The sequence below is a fragment of the Elgaria multicarinata genome, chromosome 10 (genome assembly GCF_023053635.1).
Source record: "Elgaria multicarinata webbii isolate HBS135686 ecotype San Diego chromosome 10, rElgMul1.1.pri, whole genome shotgun sequence".
Classification (NCBI taxonomy): domain Eukaryota; kingdom Metazoa; phylum Chordata; class Lepidosauria; order Squamata; family Anguidae; genus Elgaria; species Elgaria multicarinata.
Genome location: NC_086180.1, coordinates 90232473 through 90253928, shown reverse-complemented (window position 1 = coordinate 90253928; position 21456 = coordinate 90232473).

Sequence of the window (21456 nt, the reverse complement as noted above, 5' to 3'; positions counted from 1 at the left end):
CACATCCATCTCCTTTGACCGCAGGAGCATGTTGTGTCTGTTGCAACTCTTCAGGTGATTCCTGCTAGGGTGTGCACGGACCCCCTGCTCCGCCTCGCGGGCCGATCCGAAAATTTTGGATCGGCTCTGCGCTGCTCTGCCCATAGTCCGCTCCTCTTCGCCGTGGAGCTCCAGCTCCGAATCGGAGCTCCACAGTGGAGGGGAGTGGCGCCAGGTAAGGCCCCCTCCCTCATCTCCCTTACCTGCAGAGACCAAGGGGGAGGGGGGCCTTACCTGCATCCGTCCACGGTCCCTCGGCTTCTTCAATTGAGCCCGTGGCTCAACCAGGAAGTCTGGGCCGCAAGTGCAGCCTAGAATTCCTGGTTGAGCTGCGGGCTCAATTGAAGAAGTCGAGGGACTGTGGACGGATGCAGGTAAGGGAGAGGAGGGAGGGGGGTTTTACCAGGCCCCGCCGATGCCGATGCCCGTGCAGCGACCGCGGCAGAGCCCGGTAAGGGACCAAGGGGGAGGGGGGCCTTACCTGCGTCCGTCCGCGGTCCCTCGGCTTCTGTCATGCCCTGCACAGAAATGGAATCGGGAGATGAGGAGGAGTTGGTGGAAGCTGGACCCAGTGCCAGGAGGCCCAGCTTGGGAGGCATGGAGTCTGGACTGGCAGAGATTGCTGCAGAGCCCCAGGGGGAAGACCCAGTGCCAGCTGGGACCTCTGCCAGCTCAGAGGGCTTAGTGCCAGCGGAGACCTCTACTGCTCAGGAGGGGTCAGGAGGAGAGATGGACATACCTGCCTTTAGCCAGTTGCGGGCTGAAAAAGAGACTAGGCGTCGGTCACGACGCCTTTATCAAAAATGCCAGGCAATCAAGGAACAGCTGAAAGACCGTGACTCAGCACCTTGATTCAGCTTAAATACGCAGCCGTGAGCCAAGGCAGCTTCGTCAGAGATTATCTGAGCTTTCTGGCGAAAGCCTCGGTTCCTGCATCTCTTGACCCCGTGCCTTGATTCCTGTATCCTGGTTCCTGATTCCTGCCTTGACTCCTGAACCCTGTGACTTCGTCTCCCTGCTCTGGACTCCTGTTTGACCTCGGACTGGTTTGTGACTTTGCTTGCCTGTTATTGCCCTGTGGACTTTTGGACTGTTGTTTGGACTTTGCTGAATGCTGGCTGTACTGACCCTGGACTGGACTCTCGACTACCTACTTTGCCAACACCCTAGACCTCGGACCGGACACTGACTCCTCTGGAAGCCCTCATCCTGAACTGTTGCTTTGCTTTCCTTTTGAGTTAACTTCAAGTCTGAGTATTCCTCCTCTGACTGCCTGTGTTCTATAAATAAACCAAACTGTTGCCTGGTTACCAGTGTCCATCGTTTGTCTTTGTCAGCCTTTGGCGGCTTTCCCGGACACCGCAGCTCAACCAGGAAGTCTGGGCCGCAAGTGCGGTCTAGACTTCCTGGTTGAGCCGCGGGCTCAATTGAAGAAGCCGAGGGACCGCGGACGGACGCAAGTAAGGGAGAGGAGGGAGGGGGGTTTACCGGGCCCTGCCGCTGTCGCCGCATGGGCGACAGCGACAGCGGCAGGGCCCGGTAAACCCCACTTACCTTTCTTGCAGAGCTCCGGATCGAGGCGAAGGATCCGCCTTCACCTCGATCCTCTTCGCAACGCTCCGCCGGCCCCCCAATCCTCTTCCCCCGCTCCGCTCCTGCTTCTCGGAGAAGCGGAGCACATCCCTAATTCCTGCAAAACTCCACTCAGGGAATGCTGCCACTTGTAGAAAAGAAGCTGGATCCATTCCAAGATCTATATCCCTTCCTCTCCATTTTTGTGTATATATCACAGTGTTTTGGATACTATCAGCAAAATGGCTGCACACTTGTTTGTTGAAAGTGCAGTTACTTTTTTGAAACATCCTCACATATATTCACAAGGCCAAATTTTCTCAGTTACCATGGTAACAATTCTTGTGATACTGTTAATGTCTGGTCTTTCCACTGAAATACAAACATACCAGAATAATAGAGAGGAAAAAATGCATCCAAGTATACGATAGTTCCATTGTAGGAGACTCTCGCTATTCAGCCCTGACATCCGGGTTCTGGACCTGCATCGCCTTACAGGAACAGAATCCCAGATGACTACTGTGCCATAGGCAGCACTACTCCAACAAGACATTGCCCGTGAGTTGTCCTCTGACAATGATGTTCAGGAATTGATTTTCATAGCGCTGGATGTTTAATTCCATAAGCCTAGCAATGAATTACTCCATGACTAATTAATTGTAATTGTGGAATATTACACCACTGATCATTATCTCTTCATTCTTTCCCTCAAAATAGAAAATTTCAGGTATGCATACTGGCCACAATTTACTAGGGTTGCCAAATAGCCAGAAGAAAACAACTGCACTAGTTTCCAGTTTGTTTTCCAGGCCCTAATTCAAGATTCATTGAATTAGGGCTGCTTCTTGAAATAAATGCTAAATGGTTCGAATTTTCATTATTTCAAGGAACCTTTCCTCCTGTTTGTTATTTAGTTTAAAGGTTATAGTTTCAATTTTTTTTAATTGGATGTTATGTTATGGTGTAAATTGCTATGGTTTATATACACATAATGATATATACATTTATTTATTTTATTATTATTATTATTATTAATAATAATAATAATAATAATCATTTAGGGTGGATTTAGGGTGGATTCCTGCATTGAGTGGGGGGTTGGTCATATCGAGTCCAATAGTAGAGTTGGAAGGCCCCTTCCAACTCTACTATTCCATGATTCTATGATACATAACACAAAAAATAAAACTTGTTCAGTGACTTTCAAGCAAATTCATATTCTACATCAGTATATACAAGTCTCTCTACCTCATCATCTTGAGTTTGTTGTTGTGGTTATGTTTCATAGAATCATAGAATAGTAGAGTTGGAAGGGGCCTACAAGGCCCCCTGCTCAATGCAGGAATCCACCCTAAATCCACCCTAAATGTTTAATTATTATTATTATTATTATTATTATTATTATTATTATTATTATTAATATCTGTGTATATTTTCTGTTTTTATACTGTAGGCTTTTACCTGTATGCCGCCCTGAGATCTTATTGATATAGGGCGGGATATAAATGTTTTAAATAATAAATAAATAATTGCACAAAACAATGGATTTAGGAAATAAATCTAGGAAAGGTGGGGACAGGAACTATTTTTAAATGCATGCTATTCCTAGATATATAACAGTATATGCAGTCCAAACATTTATCACATTAAGCAAATGGAAAATTATAGAACAGGTTAAAAAAACAACCCAATATATTATTTTCACTAGTTCAGATTGTCCACGGTGTTCCTTTTTTCAGTTAGCCCATAAACTGCCCTTTTGACATAACATAAATGGTATGACATGCATTTTGTGCTGCTCTTGGCTGAATAAAAAATCTGAAGCATCTTTAGTACTACGCAAACTGTTAACAATTTCCCTTTCTGCTCCTTGGAGATTGCTTATATTTAGATGCTTTCAGACTCGGTTAATCTTCACAGTGGGGCTGTTATTTGGGTAATATAACAGCAAATGAGCAAATCACTAATAATACATAGGGTGAAGATAGTACAGCAGTGCAAACCCATTTCAGAAAAGAGAAATCAGCCGCTTCTCTATATGAGCAATTTATTGCATGCTCATGATTGCCCACTCATGGACGTTGCAGGTCCTTTATATGATGCCATCAACCTCCAGGATGTCTCATATCTTCCATATACCATTTTCATAGTGTTACGTCCTGCTTTTTATTCCACATTCAAAATGATTTGACAAAAGGTCTAGATCTGGAAATACATCTGATGGGAAGTGGTAGGAGCAAGGCCTAACTCAACTTTTGCCTGCCTGGTCAGCAAAAAGAGAGGGAACTCATGCAGAAAATATCCGTCAGGTTTGTATTCTATGCTATTTTCTAGTGACCAAGTCAGCAAAAATGCCTTCCAGAGAGTAGAGGTTTTTTTTTTTACTGTATTCTGTATCATAAACATATATTTGTCATCTTTGCTTAAGGTAGAATTTTCTGATAACCAGGGATTTATTTATTCAGCTCATGTAGCATAGTGGCGAAGCTACAAATCAGAACATTCTTGGTTGCCTCTGCCATGAACTTATTAAATTGTGTTAGACAAGCCACTATCAATGGCTACTAGCCCTGATGGTTGGGTGCTATCTCCAGAATTCAAGGCAGTAAGCCTGTGTGCACCGGTTGCTGGGGAACATGGGTGAGAGGGTGCTGTTGCACCATGTCCCGCTTCTTCATCCCTGGCCTACAGCTGGTTGGCCACTGTGTGAACAGAGTACTGGACTAGATGGACCCTCGGTCTGATCCAGCATCAGGGCACTTCTTAGGTTCTTATGTTCTCTTTCCAATCCATCCCCAATCTGCAATATAAAGATAATTATACAGGCTTACTACACAGGACTGCTCTGTGGATTACAAGAAGACAATATCTCTGAAGCACTTAGAAAATTGTAAAGCACTATTTAAATGCTACGTTATACAATTTTAAATATGAAGGCCTTCAAAATAAGAAAATTTCCCACTCTCTCCACCCTCAAAAATAGCTAAATGAATAATATGAGGGCAGCAATAATGGCAACATAATGCCATAGAATCATAGAATAGTGGAGTTGGAAGAGGCCTATGTCTGGTTGAAGTCTTTATTCATTGCCTATATGAGATTTGCCATTTTTTCACCTTGTTCCACTCTTGATTTTTAATATCCATTGTGATCTAGAGTAAATATTGGTATGTCAAAATTTTCCATATTCATATTTATCAGAGAGAAGCTCTAAAGATTGCTTAGTGTCTGTAGATAATACGGATGGGGACAATGGGATTGAAAGCTCTGAGCTGGATTTTCCACAAATTGCTCTGCCTAACATCCCGACCCCCTACTCCTCCTGGGCTATCTTCTGAATTTTCCACCTTTCTTTATTCCACAAGAAAGCTGTGTTATTTTCACACAGATGCGAAGCAAAGTAATTATGAGTCAGTAATCTGTGGCTGCTCCCAGTTCTAACCATTTGCAAGGTTCAACTGCTGAAGTTACTTTCAATAATCCAAGCCGTGAGTAACCCCTCCACCTCCTGAATGAGTTGAAAATGATTTGGAGCCTCTGAGCCCAGGATAGGGGCAGCATTAAGAGAAACTTGTATCTTTGGTCCAGGGACAACTCCTACTTCTGGGAAGCCCTTGGGTACTTCAGAGACCTAAGAGTAGGCAACTAGGAGGGCTTAATAACTGTGTCTCACACTTGTGGTGCCTGTGAAGTACAGCTGGTGAGGAGCTTGGAATGCATGAACAAAAAGAACAAGGGTCCCCTGTGTGAAGGAGAGCAGATAGACTGTGCTGGGTAGAGGACAAAATGGGTGAAGTAGTTGGGAGAGGGTAGCTTTAGTGTTATATTTTAAGCATGAAGTTTTAAATCACATAGAGCCTTGGCTGGGCCACCTGGAGGGGGGAGGAAGGTAAGATAGTGAGTCCTTGGCACCAGGAAGAAGCTCCTGGGCCGCATCTATACGTCGTTGTGAAGTCGCTTGCGTGCGTCTCGAGTGCGCCCCGAAGCTCATCAAGACACACAGGCTTACTTTCAAATTGCAGTTTCCCGGCTTTTGAGCGCTGTTATTACTCCGTCTTAAGTCAATTTAATGCATTCCTTCTTCCAACGTGTGTAACATTTATTCGCTGTTTCCTCCCCGCCCCGCTCCGCCCAGACTTATTTTGTTGCCTTTCGACTTCCGATACCATTTCCGGTGCGAACAGTAGCATCCATCTTTAATCATCACCTTTCCCGCATGCGAGGACAGGTGAGGTCAGTTCACTTTTCCTCATTCCTTTCCTCTTTTGCCTTTCCCATTTTTAATTTTTTTTTAGTTGTTAATAGGGATGCACATATGTGCTCGTTCGGTTAGTGTTAATCTGCTGTTTACATAGCGGCGTCTATTGTGCTTAAAGTCTATAGCCAACCCACAAATCTGGCGCGAAAAACAGCATCCATCTTTTCACCTTTCCTGCGCGCGAGAAGAGGGGAGTTGTGTTCTCATTAACTTTTTTCTTTAGAAGAAAATGCCGATGTTTTTATGTCTGCTGATGAATGCATCTTCTCTTTTTAATGTTTTCTTCCCCCTGCCTCATGGCATAATTTATTTAACTCTAATGTGGAATACAATGCTTACTTATAAACCTTTTGCATGCCTTTCTTCTAAGTAAAACTGCTTGTGTACACTGCGGTCATTTTCAATTTCATTTCTTAAAGTAAGAACAGATACTTTCGTCAGTCCCCCCACCCCCTTTTCAAAAACTGCACTTTTGCACGGAATTTTTCTTAACAGAAATGCTTTTGCTGCCTGGTCAAGCTCATTTCATTTCTACACATTGGAATGTAAATAATGTTAAGTTTCTCCCCTCCACACACAAACCCACCCCACCCCTCCTTAGATTACCCTTTAATTTCGATGTTTTTATGTCTGCTGATGAATGCATGTTCTCTTTTTAATGTATTCTTCCCCCTGCCTCATGGCATAATTTATTTAACTCTAATGTGGAATGCAATGCTTACTTATAAAGCTTTTGCATGCCTTTCTTCTAAGTAGAACTGCTTGTGTACACTGCGGTCATTTTCAATTTCATTTCTTAAAGTAAGAACAGATACTTTCGTCACCCACCCACACACCTTTTCCAGCCCATTCCACCTCACCCCACCCCTCCTAACATTACCCTTTATCAACCATGTTTTCTTAATAGAAGTCCTTTTCTTCACTGGTCAATTTCCTTTTTCTTTCAATCACAGTGTTCCTTTTTGGCTGCTGAAGTTTACATTTATCTCTTAGAAGTGATATTTCAGTCCAGGACATTACCTATTCTGGTAAGTCTCCCACCCCCCACTCCTCTCCCCACAACCTCCCTTGCATTTCCCTCATGCTTGTAATTATTCTTCATATTTCAGGTTATGGTTGTATGAGGACAGTTAATCCAACTACAATAATTTCACCATAACTGTCAATTTACTGCGCAAATAACATAAAACTTGTTAAATGTTAACGTAGTTGTTTTCTGCTTTGGTTAAAAGGGTTGCTCTAGTTTCAATGTGATTTTTTTTTCTTTTCAAAGTTTACTTATAGTGGTTTAATGGCTAGAAGACAGAAGTGTAATTCTTACTCTGTACAATTAATCCAAAACGATATTGTTACTATTTACACTACAAATAAGGACTGTGCGATTTCTTTGCAAAAATATTTCCTTTACTTACAAGAAATACAACATTTATAAACATGAAGTGCTATTTTTTTTATACTTTATAAAAAAGAATAAAGTTATCTTTTTAACAATAATTCATTTTTTGGAAGCTCGTGATGATCCAGCTGCGTCCAAGCCCACTGCGCGACGAACTTCTATCATCTATTGCTCTAATACAGACACACGCCTTTCCAATCTACGCAATAAGAATAGAGTATAATTGTTACTAGTCAATGCTTTAAAAAAATAATTACCAATTTACACTTTAAATAATTTAAGTAAAAAAAAAACTTGTTCTGTGGAAGGATGCCTCGAAGCGAAGGGCAGCCTTCAAAACTTGCCCATTCGTCTGAATGGCTGTAGTTCCTGGCCCTTCAGTAGGGTGGTGAGCTTCTGGAGGATCTGTGGAGGTGGACTGCTCTCCTGTAAGGGGAAGCATGTGCTTTTAGCAAGGAAATCAAGTGAGCATCAGTCATTACCTTGGTATGTTAAAGTAGTCTGTAGTTAAGTGAAACCAGTGATAGACCTGCGCCATCAGGATGTGGTGGTGACATTTCAACAGGAGGGTCATCTCTTCCTTGAGGTGGTTCATTGGTGTGATCCTGATCACTGCTCCTTCTCTGCGCTCGCTGCATGTCTGAAAATTTTTACAAAGTAAAACTATGTATAAGTGAAGGACTTTTGCAATTTATATTGTTTTACACTAGACAGGCAATGCATAATCTTTAAAATACAACTCTTTTTGTTATAATTAATTCAATGATATTAATACAATGATTTAAAGAACTGAAATTTTGTTTTAAAACTACTTTGGAAACACAAAACATTAAAGTGCAGTATGTATTTCCATACTAGTATTAATGATACAAACTTACAGTGTTGTTTCATTAAGTACTGTTTTTAATTTTAATTAATGTAATGCAACAAGTAGCTATGTACAGCAGTAGAAACTGCCTTAGCATTAAACTCACTTGTTTGTTTGTGTTATGCTGTAACAGCTGCAGATATAGTCAGGTTCTTAGACATGACTGAAATTTTTCTATAACAGAACTAAACTGCAACAAAAATCTAACTAGTTTTATGAATTAAGTTGGAAGTATTTAAAAAGCAAAATGGGTATATTTTCCTTAACAATAAAAACTTACTGGCAGGTCGCCTCTCCATCCAGCTTGGCTCCCCTGCATCCACCCACAGATTATGTAGGGCATCATAATTTGGGGGGGGGGGGTCTTAGATGATCCGGGGGTGGCCGTTCATGCTGCTCCATAGTCTCAATTTTTTTTCCTTTCAATGTTTTAAATTTGGTCCGGGCCTGTAGGGCACTTCTTGGATACCCTTCGGACGTTAGAGTCTGTGCTGCATTTTTAAATATGGAGATAGTCTCCAGGTTGGAACTCCTCATGAGTCGCTCCGCCTGGCCTGATTTTAGGAGCTCTTCCAATAACAGCTCCACCTCCTCAAATTGCCAGTAGGCCACTCTCTGAGGCGCCATCTTTACCTTCTTCGGCAACAGAGAAGGATAAAGTTAGCTTCCTGAATTGCACCCCCTATAAACCCTAAGAAGTTAGTGCACATAACCGCACATGCACACTGATATTAATTGAAAAGGGAAGTACGGATGCCAATGCAAAAGGTTTTTATTCAATATGAAACAACGTAACACATAACATGAAGTCGCGAAGAGAGTGAACGAATATAAAGCAAAAACATTTCCATTATATTACACGTTAATTTTACCGATGCAACTCCCTATTACGCCACAAGTATGTACAAATAGCATCCCTAACTTTGATTCCCTCGGCTCCACGCTCGTTTTCATTATTCACATACGGTTGTCCTAGGGTCGCAAGTGTTACTCGGTTTTGTGGTCCGTCACTGTTAATGATTGCATAACCTCTGGCTTCACAGATGTTGTGCAGAATTACGCAAGCAGTAATAACTGAGGGAACATTTTCCTCCGCCACTTCCAGCCGACCACTGAGGCACCTCCATCTGCTCTTCAGTCTCCCAAAGGCACGTTCAACAACATTCCTGGCACGGCTAAGACAGTAATTGAAGTGAGCTTGCGGTGGCTCAAGGTTACCCCCATAGGGCTTCATAAGCCATTTCTGCAAAGGATAAGCCCCATCAGCGACAATGAAAGGCAGCACTTCGACGTCCCCAATTCTCCAAACCTCATTGGAAGGGCAAAAAACTCCAGCATCCATTGCCTCAAAGAGGGATGAATTTCGGAATACATGGGCATCGTGGTTCCTGCCACTCCACCCCACCTCAATATGGGTGAAGCGGCCAGTGTGGTCCGTAGTTCCCTGCAGTATCATAGAATAATAGTTTTTCCGATTTATGAAATCGTTGCCTTGCGTAATGGGAGATACAATTTCAATATGCATTCCATCTATGGCTCCACAGGAGCCCTGAAATCCCAAAGCTGCAAAGCCGTCCATTACTTGTAGTAAAAAGTGAAAGACAATGTTTAAACCAACAGGAATGTTTACATGGAAACACATAGCAGTTCGTCTCACATGCGCACATGTACAGGCAACTTCAGGCCACAGGCAGAAAAAACCATCCTATACATAGCACTAGTTCATTCATCACACATGCGCACGTGTGCATCCAACTATGGGCAAAAGAAAAAAAAACCTTCCTATATACATAACACGCGTTCGTTGGTCTCACATGCACACGTGTACAGGCAACTTCGGGCCAAAGGGAGAAAAAACCATCCCATACAAAACACTCGTTTGTTCGTCTCACATGCGCACGTGTACAGGCAACTTCGGGCCAAAGGCAGAAAAAAACGTCCTATACATAGCACTAGTTTGTTCGTCACACATGCGCACGTGTGCATCCAATTTAGCTTAGAAGAAAAAAAAATTACCTTCCGAAAATCGCCAAGATAGACTGTGCGACGAAGAAGAACAAGCTCCAATGCCAAGCACACTTCAACAAAGACTTAGCCAACTGTTGAGCGGCCAACCCCAAACTGCTCTGCTGCATTTTTATAGAACCTAGGGTTAGCCAGCTTCCAAATAGCAATGGCAACACGCTTTGAGACGGAAAGTGGCTCCCTCATGGCCGTCTGGTTCCTCTGTAGTGCTGGAGTAAGCTCAGCAACAATTTCAAACAGTGTGGCTCGACTCATCCTGAAGCTCTCGATCCACCTTTCATCATTCCATACTTTCAGAACTAAATTCTCCCACCAGTCCTTGCTACTGGGATGGATCCAGTAGCGTCTGAAAACAGCAGGGAGACAAATGAACTCTGTGCCTAACACCAAAAAGTTGGTGTCCTGCTCAAGCTGCTGCAAGAACAGCATCCTCCATCTGCGGTGCATTTTCAAGATTCTTAGGAGTTGCGCCCGGCGATGCCGATACTCATCCTCGAGCACAGACAATTGATAGAAACAGCCATGGTGCTGACTAATTCCATTTGGTTATCCATGGACTCCATCTTCTCCACAACGACCACAACGACCCAAACAGGGAATTCTGGGATTTGAGGAATTTTTAAAAAAAGGGAGGGAGCAAGGGAGAACGTCACAAGCATCCACCAAAGCCAGCCTATAAGAAACGCCCACTTGCGGCGGAAGGGACAGGAATTTAGAAGAGTGTGAACCACTCCAACGAAATGAAACGAAAGAAAAAGTGCCAGAGACAGTAAAGAAAGACGTGCTTCATTTAGGTACGTATTAAAAAACCGCGCACGGAAGCGACTTCACAACGATGTGTAGATCGGCCCCAGATCTCCATCCAGGCCATAAACCATCCCGAGTGGCTAGAGGGAGGAAGAGGCTGTGGAGAGGTGTGTGACGGAGGTGCCCAGCTGATGCAAAGTGGGGAGGAGGGAGCCAAGGATGAAACGGGAGAAAGGGTATATAACAAAGACCCCGCCCCAGGCCTCTTATCTCGTCTCTTCCCGAAAGATGTGCGGGGGACCTGGGGGTGGTGGCAGCCTAAAGGCCCTACTTAGGAGTAAGCAGTTTTAGTTAGGTTTCTTGTTTTACCAAATTACTAGGTTTTTTATGCTATGCATATCTGTAGAGAGTTTTAGTTGTTCTTCCCATGTATATCATACCCTTAGTCTTATTAAAGTCTTCTACCTCACCTTTTTGTGGAACTTTTCAATGTCTTGGTTCATGGGTTCCGTGCTAAATCCAGTGAGGCCAGGCTACCATTACACCATGTACAATTATATAGGATTGGAAAGCACTCCTTTCACACAGGGCTTGCAAGGTCAAAGACTGTGCTTGTGTCCTATGATCTGACTGAGTGAGAATCAAGATGACAGCACCAATTTAAAGCAAGCAGGCTGTTTGATGGCCCAGAACCCCGGAGACTGCCTTACTTTGCTAATTTCTCACACCAGCCATGCCATGATTTAGACTCCTGTCTAAAACCCTGGAAAACCTTTACTAGGCTTCCCCAAGCTAATGCCATCCAGATGTTTTAAACTACAACTCCCAGCATTCTTGATAATTGACCATAGCTAGACCGAAGGTTTATCCCAGGATTGTCCTGGTGGGAATCTACACTGATGTTATTCTAACGTTTTGAATGGGTTACTGTGACGCACAGCGTCACGTGACCCTGGGTCTCCAACGTTGTGAATGAGTTGTACTTACAGGTTCTATTTCTTAGTTCCAGTGTGGCTACAGATTCATGTGCCTCGTTCTACCGGTAATTTTCCTCTCCCAACCCAGAGCTGCTGGGTTTGCTCCGCCCACTTCCTGTTCTCCTTCCTTTGCCCCGTTTGCTATCTTATCTGTTACAGCAGATAAATCACACCAGCGTTATACTGTGCAATCACTGACAATTGCATGCAAAGGACTCAGAAGTTTTCCGCCTTAGAATCTGCTTTTATTGTGAAGTACTCCCATGCATCCTGCCTTAAAATTTGAATCAAATTGGGTCATCGGTTGATTTTTTATGATTTTTTTTTTAACATTTCCCCCCTCTTTGCAAAGAAGCTGAGGAGCGCTCAAAGGATCGCTGTAGCTCCGTGCAGGAAAATTAACAAGGGTCTCTTGCTCCCAGTCCAAAACTCATGACCAGTTTCAGCTCCTGCTGAAACTTTTCAATTTGGTCTCCCATCCAAACCCTGACCAGACCCAGCCCTGCTTAGCTTCAGCAAAGTGGCTGGCTCCTATGCGTTCAGGCAATTCCCTGGGACTTGTGTTAAGATGTTTTGGGAGTGAGTGAGTTTGTGTGTGCTTATGACTATTGCTGGCTGGGAACGAGGCAGGAAGTGGGCGGAGCAAACCGAGCAGCTCTCAAAGAGGAAGAACGGAAAGGATTTAACAATGTGCCCTGCAGTAACGTTACAGTTAAACGTAAGTAACGCTAGTGTGCCCCGTGATACAGAGAACCGATACAGAGAACCACGTTAGAAAGGGACACTAGCAACGTTATAAGACTAGTGTAGATCCGGCCCAGGGGTCAAACCAGGGCCGGATCTACACTACTGCTTTAAAGCGCTATAAAACTGTTATAAAGCGCTTTAAAGCAGTAGTGTAGATCCGGCCCTGTTCATTTAAGTGCCACACAGGGCATCCAGCGCTCAGGCAGGGATGAACCCGGGATGATCCTGGGATAAACCTTAGGTCTAGCTACGGCCTGAGACTGATTGGAGTTGAGGTCCATAAAGTCTGGAGGTCATCTGGGAACTGCTGGTGTGGATAGACCAATAGTCTGACTCTGTAGAAGGCAGCTATGTGACACACAGTCAGGCTGCCAGCAAGAGTGAGGGTAGGGTAAAGATACAGGGCTCCTGTATCTTTAACAGTTGCATAGAAAAGGGAATTTCAGCAGATGTCATTTGTATAAATGGAGAACCTGGAGAAATTCCCTCTTCATCACAATAGTTAAAGCTGCACGTGCCCTGCCCACTTTTAAATCTGGTCACTCTAGTATAGCTCCTACAGCTTTAACTGTTGTGATGAAGAGGGAATTTCACCAGGTTCTCCATTTATACAAAGGGCACCTGCTGAAATTTCCTTTTCAATGCAACTGTTAAAGATACAGGAGCCCTGTCCTCCTTTTCATAGGGCCACCCTAGTGAGTGTAGTTCATCCTCTGCATCAAAGGTGATTAAAAGATCCAATCACACCTCACACAGCAAAACTACCTGCTCTCAGTGGAGGCTGCCTGAGAGGAGACAACACCAGTGCAGCAAATCCTGCAGAGATAAAGCAAGCAGTCTCCTCTGTAGGTGGGTACTTTGGGCCTTATTACATCCACGTATTTCTTGTGGAACAAACACAATTTGGAAATCACTCCCAAAAAGAGACTGAGTTGTCTTTTACATTAATGTATATCAGTGAGGCTGGTGCTATGATCCTAAGCACTTATTAATGGGAGTTATTTTCATGTAAGCATGTAGGATATGATTGTTACTGGAGATGGTCTTCTAGTTAAAACAACAAATAAAAACCCAACTGGCTGGAACCAAGGAAGAGAAAACAGAACATTTAAGATGTAGCTACAAGTACACTTTACTAAAATGTTTGTGTCTAATATACGGTTTTGTTTGTTTTTGTTTTTTGCATCGAGTGGTGTATGCTTTCTATAAAACTGTTGGGGAGACATAAGACTGTTTATCAACCAATTATGGCAAATTTAACTCCAAAGGATGTACACAATCCCATCTGCAGAGCAGATGTTTTACCACTCACTTGCTATGTTACAAAGTTCCAAGAATCGTTTTAGCATTGCTGGAAGTTTGTTATTGCTCCTGGTGGATAGAAAAATCAAAACATGATTTATTTCTGTTTTGTTTTATGGGAACTTCCCAGCTTTTGGAAATCAAACTACATGTTCATTAGGATCTGTTCGTAACCTTTTGCTAGTTTAAGTTTACAATTCTAATCATACTTTCCAGTGAGTAAGCGCCTCTGAACACAGTGGAACTTACTTAGGAGTAAACTTTCTTAGGATCACACTGTTAGAGGTTATATTATTCTGGATAAAATACGGTTCAGGTAATTATATCTTGCTATTTGCCTTCTGCTTTTCCTGGTGACACTGCTTTTGTAACTGGCAATTTCCTTTTTTTCTTAGAGGAGTGGAATGTAGGAAGTCTCCAGTTTAGATGTCAACACAGATAAATGATGTAATCATCAATGAAGTGTACACCTCATCCTAACACTTTTCTTATCCTCCGCAAAACCATATGTTTCTGTTTAAGAAATTACTGACAAAGCCAACTTTGGCCTGGGGTGGGGAAGATACTATTATATGACCAACTAGTTGGGCTGTCAAAGGAACACAAACTTCCAAACGTTAAATAACAGATTGTCTGTAAAAAGAAATAGCAGGTACCACAGTTATGAATCTGTATTACAACGGCAATAGGAGGTGCAGTAGTGATTTTTTTCCTTTCTTTAAAAAAAATCTCCAGTCAAGATGAGCATGTTAGCACCCAAAGCAGCAGAGCACCTCACTGCTTTCCTATCACTGTAAGAGGAGAGTTGGTTGCATATGTTAAATGCACTGGACGTCTTTGGCTAGTGGGGTGGTGAATTCAGGGAAAAACAGGAGAAAGGTTTAATTCTCTCCTCCCATTGCATGGTGGTCCCAAACTGAATTGGGCCATGCAAGAGAAATAGAAAACTAAGGCCGTAGCTGGACCTAAGGTTTATCCCAGGATCATCCTGGGTTCATCCTTGCCTGAGCGCTGGATGCCCTGTGTGGCACTTAGATGAACAGGTTTGACCCCAGGACTATCCTGGGATAAACCTTAGGTCTAGCTACAGCCTAACTATCAACTATCTACCACATGATTAACCCAACATATAGTTTGGCTCTGAGAAATAGGTTTGAGAAATACTGTAACTGAGCTCAGAGGTGTATTTGTGAACAGCATATGACTTTTGTTTTCCGTTCACAAACATTCAGATTCTAATCTACAGCTTCAGAACTCCCCCCCCCTGCCAAACCCCCCCTCTACTTTGTTGATTTCAACTTGGCAAGTTTTTTAAATTGAAGTGGAAATTTACTAGATCAGTGAAGCCAAGGTCTGCTCTTGATTAGGTCACTAAGCAGTTAAAAAAAATGACTCGCAAATGTTGATCTTAAGCAAAGTAAGTCACTCAGTTAAATAATATGCCCCTGAACCTCAGCGATGACAATAAATCTGTCATGAATAACAAAATGGATAATGTAATAAATGTGCAATAGAAGATGGAAACAAATTTAAAAATAGCAAACCAATAACTTCAGGAAAACACCATCCATCTATCCTCCCAACTTTGTTTAGCAGGCATACGCAGAGGCACCTTGCTCTGAATAATTCAATGAATATACAATTTCAGTGTTCAATTTATCTCTGATTCCTACATATGAAACACCTTTCCCCCCTTAGGATCTAAAAGAGCTATAAATATATAATCGTATTAGCTACTATGGTGATGGTTGCTATAGAAAAGGCCAAGAGATACAGAAGGTAATATCCAAGGATTGCTGAAGTATGACCGCCTATTTCGATTGAAAGGAAACAAGATTTTTTAAACACAAATATTACAAAAAGTTGTTCAATTTCATCTCTCCTAGTATGGAGAAAAAGAAAGAGATCCTTGAAAAATGTGAACATCTAATTTGCCTGTTGCCTATTTGAGTGTGTTGTTGGAGGCTTAAACAGGGAGCCCTACAGGTAAGGCATTGGTTGGCTGTCTTCTTCTCCATGCACCATCAAGACTGCTGATTGGAAGAGGGAAGTGCAGAGAGTTTGAGCCATGTAGACAGGAATATGTCAGAATGACAATTTAATAGTTTGGAGATGGAACTTTCTGGTTCTTTTGGATTATACTTTTTCTTTGTCTCCTGGAGTGGAAATCAGAGTTGCCCACAGAAAACAATGGAAAAAATAGTGATTTTTTAGCATTCCTGTGATGTGGCAGAAGTGACTCCACTCAGAAACTAAAGGTAGCAGCAAAGAAAGTTTGTTTTTTCTTACTCATTTCATGTTAAAAATGTGTGTTTAGTTTTTCATAGCCAGTGATAGACCTATCCACAATGCATTTCTCCAATTCTTTTTAATAGCTGTCTACCAATGAACTTTGGTACATCTTGTGGCAGTTAATACCATGCTTTATTTATATGTTTGAAAAGGTACTTTCTTCTATCTTCTATTGGTTTCATTAGGCAACTTGAGAGCTGAGGTCATGCATTTCTGTAGTTTCACTGTTGCACTTTCTAAGTATTTTTTTTAGTGCTGTGGTAGAGTTATCCTCTGCCTTGACCATGATTTGACATAGAACACTGCTGAACTCACAGTTTACCCTTCAGGTACAATGGATACTGCTCATAGGATCTGGACCCAGAAATGCAAAAGGGAAGAAGCTAAGAGCACCATGGTTACTCAGAGGCCACGACTGCTCACAGTTTAAGGCCTGCCCAAGCTTACATCCAGGTCTCTCCTTGGTCACCGCGGTGATGACGACCAAAGAGAGGCCCAGACAGAACCCTGGAGGGCCTTAAACCGCTTGTTTCCTAAACACGGAAACGCAGTTTAAGCCCTGCCCACGCTTCCATCCAGGGCTCTCCTTGGTCGACGTCACCGCGGCGACCAAGGAGAGCCCTGGATGGAAGTGTGGGAGGGGCTTAAACTGCATGTTTCCGCGTTTAGGAAACAAGCGGTTTAAGGCCCTCCAGGCTTCCGCTGGGCCTCTCCTTGGTCGCTGCGGTGATGACGACCAAGGAGAGGCACAGATGGAAGCCTGAAGGGCCTTAAACAGTTTTTTTTAAAAAAAACACACAGTGGTTTTCCCAGACAGAACAGGAAAATCAGGGATTTTCCCCCAGACACGGTTTGGTCCCCCCGTGTCCAGACATGTCTGGTGAAAACTGGATGTATGGTCACCCCAACTTTGAGAAACTTTCTCTCTCTCTCTCTCTCTCTCTCTCTCTCTCTCTCTCTCTCTCTCTCACTCTCAGCCTCTATGAAGTCAAATCTCATTCTTCAGATCCCACCCTTCTACACCACGAAAAAAAACTCAGTCTGCTGAAAAGTGTCCCTTTCAAACCTGCAACTTCACTAAAAACAATAAAATTGAATTAGGATAATTTTTTGTTTTTGAAAAGTTCATGCACTTGAAAATCTTCCTGGGAAAGTTCTATTTCTATGTACAGTGTGTGCACTACATTGGAGCCTCTCACATTGAGTCCCAGTTACTTATGAAGAAATAGCGCTTTTGTTAAGGAAATTTAAAAAGGGGGAAGGGCTCCTGGGATGAATGGACCCCCTCCTGATTTTTTTATTTGTGGATCCTTCCTTTAGCGAACTTATTTACATTTCTTGATAAAAACAGAAAATTTCCTTCTGATTGGTCAAAAGCAAATGTGGTGCCTATGTGCAAGAAAGATTCAAGATATGACCCCAGGAACGCTTGTCCTATAAGTCTTTTGGGTGGGGGGGTCTGAAAATTATTTGGAGGGCAACTTCTGGATAATTTAGGAAGTTGGATGGACTCTGAAAATCTTGCTGGAGAAGCGAGGAGGTTTATACCATGGTAGATCAACTGTTGACCATTGCTTCCCCAAAAATAATCTGGTAAGGAAAGATACCACTTTATCACATTATTCTCTTTATGCTTTGTAGATTTTCAGGCTGTTTTCAATTACATATCTCTGCCTGAAAATCTACTGTATGATAACTCTAGTATATTTGTCAGAGTCACTTTAGTTTATTGGAAGCCATTACTGTGAGTAAGGGAATGTGACAGGGGTGTCTGTTGCCTCTACTTTTATTTAATTTGTATCTTAATGATATAGTTTCCTCTCTCTCTGGTATAGAGTCCCCCCCTCCGATTAAAAGGAAGGAGTTTTTCTATTCTATTAGACGCTGATTATTCTATTAGACGCTGACAATGCTATCATTCTGCCATATACTCACCTGGAGATGTGTAGACGTTTGAGAGCCTTAAGTTCATATGGCACTAGAAAACTTTGACAAGTTAACTATTCCAAAACTAAAATCCTGGTGTTTGGGAAAAAGGAAGAAATACCAATGGAAATTGGTATTAAGCAGTTGCTGGAGCAAGTTGACTCATATAAATATTTGGGTGTGGCATTCAAACATTCTGGATCCTGAAACCTCCATTTGAAAGTGGCTGTTGGCGATCATAACTGCTAACATTATTTTTTGTTTTTCAGCTGGACTAGGTGGCAAGTTAGTGATACGTCTGCTTGAGCTATATAAAACCAAATTACTGTTCCAGCTCTTGTGTGGGTTCACTCAGCTACTGTGATCCTGGAATCAGAACAGCATAAAATTCTGTCTAGAGCTCTGGGTGTTGTCCCAAGGCAATTGTCCTCAGGGAGCCACTGAGAACTTCAGCTTAGAAGGCGGCTATTTGTTTTGGGCTTACAATACAACAGGCATTTGAAGACATGGGAGCACAATCACGAGCCACCAAGATGCATGAAATCATTTCTCAGTGGGCTATTTGATTACAAGGGCCTATAACAGTGCCCCTCTGGAAGTCTCAAGACATCTGATTGGCACTGACTTCCAGACTACTACTGTAGTAATAGCCAAGCATTGTTCCAAGACGCTGTGTTAAGATTTTATAGCTCTTCACAGGAAATTGCTCCCATATTTATCTTTTATCTGCCCATATGGTTTTAGATGGTTCTTAACTAAATCCAGATTAACCCCCTGCAGCTAATGGAGGTTAAGGGATGCTATAACGGTAAACATAGGGTGAATAGACATTGTCCAGTTGGATGCCAGAAGGTAGAGAATCTGGTTCACTTTCTTTTGGAAAGAGCATTGCATGTAGATCTTTGACCTCCCCACCCCCTTACTGCTTGTATCAGAGATAAATCCTCTTTACTTTTATTGGCTGGGACAAACACTACTGGAAAGTAGCCAAAGGGACACTTTCTTTAAAAAAAGGGATCTGGGGTAGAGGAGGGGAGATCCAGGCAATTAGAGGCCAATTAGTTTAAAACTGTTCCAGATAAATTGGTGGAAAGCATTAGTAAAGATAAAATTATCCAGGGGACTGTCTTGATGGTGCCACATTGGCGCCACGACCCCCAAAAGCTTTTGCTCCTCCAGGGTTGTGCCGGGTAATCCCCCATGCCAAGAAGTGAGCATAGGGTTTACAGCAGCCATACTGGAGTCCCTCCCTGGCTTTCCCCCCTTCATAAAAGCTGGTCCCTATATTGTAAGCCTGCAGGTAGAGTATCACTTTTAATTTCCAACATTTACAGGATCCTCTGTGAAACTGCAAAACAGACTCTCCCCATCACGCATGAAGGCAGTGCAGGGGTGTTCCAGTGGCCATTTGGCTTGCCTGCCTGCCCTGCCCTATGCCTGGGTTGACAGCGACCAATCGGGGGTCACAATCTGCCCAGCCACACCTCCACATCGAGGATGGAGCAGGTTAGACACCTGACGGACCGTGTTTGCTTCACTTCATCCAGAAAAGTCTGGATAAGTTCCAGACTTTTAAAATGCAGGTCTTCTCTGGAAAGCCCTGCAATGGCTTCAAGGTGGCTGCTGCATCATATAATCGATGCAGCGCCACCACGGAGCCTCCTCAGGGCTTACAGAACATATCGACAGCACCCAGGATATAGAAGAACAAGTCTTGCTGAAGAAGAGTTAGCATAGCTTCTGCGAGGGATTGTCCTGCCTCATGAAACTTTTAAAACTCTTTGTGAGTATCAACTTGTATTTGAAGAGATCCTTGTGATATAGGGCAGGATACAAATGCTTTTATAAATAAATAATAAACAAACAAATCCCCCCTTTATCACAATTGAAGTGGCAGGTGCCCTTTTGTATCTGGTCACTCTAGCATAGCTCCTGCAGCTTTAACTATTGTGATGAACAGGGAATTTCACTAAGTGTTGCACATATACAAATGACACCTGCTGAAATTCCCTTTTCAGTACAACTGTTAAAGACACAGGAGCCCTGTCCTCCTTTTCATATGGTCACCCTATCAACCACCACCCCACGATGTCAATTGCTGTCACACTGCAGTTAGGCTTGAAAAAGGTCTCTGAAGGCTCCAGTCGGAGGCTTTTTTCAAACTTAACTGCTGTGTGAGGAGGTAAGGAGGGCTGAGCTAGTCGAGGGGGCCTACTCCTGCCATAGACTACTCCCCTTTGCATGGCACAAGAGAGAATGCTAAAAATGGCCTTCACCATGTCTGACCACCCAAGCCAAACCAACCTACTAATTCGGTATTGTGGCTCACCAGACACTTGACAGTACCCCCCTCTTTTTGCAATCAGCAAAAAAAGGGACCCCATGCAGGGCTGGAAGGCTCACCAGTTCACTTATTACGCAGACCTGCACTGGAGTCTTGCAGGCAGTAACATCGCTTCACTTTAATTCTGCTTACTGTAGAATTACAACCACCAGGGTCCTGGCTTCATTTTGATATGTCATTGCATGCATTTGCTAGGTCTACTTTCCTATCTCACCTGAAATACCAGTGGGAACATCTTTCAAATGCAAATTGGAAATCACTATAAGAGTCTAAAAAAAAGTAATGGGATGTCTTTTCCTGAGTGCTGATAACAACCATTTCAGGAGTATTAGAAATATTTAAAGGTTGTCTGTTATATGAGAGCATACACCAAGGATCTTATACACAAATAAAGGAGTCTTTTATCCAGCAAAATCAGCTAGCAGCACCTCACCAGCAAATGGGGAAAGGTTTCTTTTTCACATCCCTATCAACAGGACCTGCCTGAACAACTACCTGACAGTTTTTGCATAAATGGATTTACAGCTGTAGCTATTAATAGTAAATGCGGCCGGAACAAGAAAAACTGTCTATCAGGTGTGATTCCAAAAGCTTTAGCTCTATAATATAATTTAAGCTACTGAACAGAAAATTCATTACTTCTGCACGTCATGCATTTTCTCTACAGTGGATTATCCTAGACATCAAGGAGGGAAAGAGGCAGGGCCTGAAATGCTTATTAATTGATTTAACTAAAATGTTTATTACTTGGCATATACTTGTTGGCTCGTCGCCTCTGTGTAGTATAAATCAACATAATTAAATAGAAGTGCAGAAGAAACGGCACATCACTGCTGCCAGAAGATGACAGAAACAAACTCCCATCCACGGACTGCATGTAATCTATCAGCCCTAGAAGAACTGCATTGATCTCAAGTCACCCTCTCCCTCTCCCTCCCCCTCCCCCCCTCATTTTTTCAAGAG